Source organism: Triticum dicoccoides, chromosome 4A, assembly GCF_002162155.2.
Source record: "Triticum dicoccoides isolate Atlit2015 ecotype Zavitan chromosome 4A, WEW_v2.0, whole genome shotgun sequence".
NCBI lineage: Eukaryota > Viridiplantae > Streptophyta > Magnoliopsida > Poales > Poaceae > Triticum > Triticum dicoccoides.
The window spans coordinates 704124578-704126656 of record NC_041386.1 but is presented as its reverse complement, the minus strand read 5'-3'; the positions used below and the strand labels follow the sequence as shown (position 1 = coordinate 704126656).

The 2079-nt window shown below is 52.8% G+C and overlaps 1 protein-coding gene across 1 annotated transcript in view; it reads left to right on the top strand.

Annotated features, from left to right (window-relative positions):
• LOC119284155 overlaps window positions 1-516 on the top strand; it is a 12697-nt gene extending 12181 nt beyond the window's left edge. The window contains exon 3 of the mRNA XM_037563397.1: window positions 396-516. The gene's annotated coding sequence lies outside the window, so the exon portion shown is untranslated. The remainder of the gene's footprint in view (window positions 1-395) is intronic.
• Window positions 517-2079: the final 1563 nt, after the last annotated feature.

The window sequence follows — 2079 nt, the reverse complement described above, 5'->3', positions numbered from 1 at the left end:
GGATTTGAATCCTGGTGGGTTGGGGATACCACTGTCCACCTAACCATCTCAACCACAGGTTGATTCGCAACAGACAGACTCTCCCATTAGGAGTAGAGATTCAGAAGGTGGATGGTTTGCATTTGTTACGATAGTATAATTGTTGATTCCGTTGGCCTGCTAGTTTTCTATAACCTTGCATCTCCGAACTTTGAAGAATTCACCTGAGATGATCTTTTTGTGTCTTTGCCTTTTAACATTTGGATGGTACATGTTGGATGCATGAAAGCCAGCCGTTCCTAGATTTTTAATTAGCCTCATATTTACATGTGTTACGATCAGATGGTAGACTTGACTTAGACTTGCAATGCGCTATACTGATGAATGATGTGCACTTGTTTATCTTGTTTTTGTAGGATTACTGGGAGACCTGGTGAGATGGATGGTGGTGGTGTCTGTTGCCGATGCTGATACATGGTGATTCAAGGTCTCTTGAAAGCCCGATGGCCTTGAATTAACTTAATGTGCCTTTTGCGTATGCAGTATTCTGGAACTTTATACCTACTTGAACCTCCTTGAACCATTATTCTGGTTTTCGATTGCTTGTTACTCCCTCCGTTCGGAATTACTTGTCTCGAAAATGGATGTATCTAGAACTAAAATACATCTAGATACATCCATTTCCGTGATAAGTAATTCCGAATGAAGGGAGTACTTACGATGGCTAATGATCAGGTTATGAACAACATGGTAATTCGAAGTTGTATTTTTTTTAAACGAGGCAAAAGACTTGCCATTTTCATTGATTACGAAGAAGAGAATTGCCTGGTTAATTGACGGGAAACCGGGCTAAAACCAATACAACACAACCCACATGACATGGGCACCTCCGGCCAACCTGGCCACCGACATGGAATAGAAGCCACGACGGCACATGCCAACGGAAGGCCACACTCGCAAGCAACCGACAGCTCCGACATTGATGACAAGCAACACAAGGGAAATATGCAGGACTTGCGCCGACCGTGCCCCAAAGAGCACCTCGGACACGCCAGGAAGAACCGACTACCGAAGACCACGCCGCGACCCAAGCTCCTCTCGACGCCAACACCGTTGCCAAACAGAAACCAGCGCCCCGCCTCAGCAAACCATGCGGCGAAGATGCCGCCATTGACGGCGAAGATGCCATCATCCTCTAGTCTCTCAGTCGTCGCCGGCTCCGAGACGATGCCCCCAACGAGGAGAAAGACGCGAAGATGCCTCCATCGCCCGATCCAGCGGATCTGAGGTTTCCCTCCGGAGCCCAAGCCATGGGGAGAAGGGGCACCTCCACGACGACGCTTCCAAGAAAGATCGCGGCACCCGTAGGCGCCGCCGTCGCCGGCTCCGGTGAAGACCGGAGCAAGGATTTCTCCCGGAGATGTGCCGACCACCTGCCACCACCGACCGCCGCCCACAAACCGCCACCCCTGCCGAGGCCGACCTCACTCTAGCCACGGGATCCCACGATCCACCGCGACCAGATTCGCACCACCTCCTGGCCGAAGCCGCCACCACCACACCCGGGGCCGCCGCCCCGGAGCCCAAGAGCCGCCATGTCATCGTCTTCACCATCTGCAGGAGCCCGGCCAGGCCCGACGGCAAGGAGCCCACATCGCAAAGCTGGAGGCAAGGGAGGGCCTGACCAGACTGCGACCTCGCCCCAAGCCTTGCCTTGGTGGGCCGGAGGACAGCCAAAGCCGCCGCCGGAAGGCTACAGCCGAGCCGCACCAGATCTGAATCGCCGGAAGCCGGAGCCGCACGAGCGAGATAGAGTCGCCGCAGCCGCCTAGCCTCGACCCACCGTTGGACGTAGCGAGGCCGCCGCCGTAGCCGCGCCAACTCGCCGTAATTCGAAGTTGTAAGCCTTGTTGCTGCTGGTTTGGTGCATACCGTATTGCTGGGTTAATATATATAGTATTACAGCTGCTAGTTAATTCTTGTTTAGGAATTTTTTTGCCAACGATCTGCATGCATGAATCTTGTGTGGTTATTTTGCCTGCTGCTAGCTGGTGCCGTCTATCCTCAGACCTGCAAATCAATGCAGCAAAAAAGCCCAAG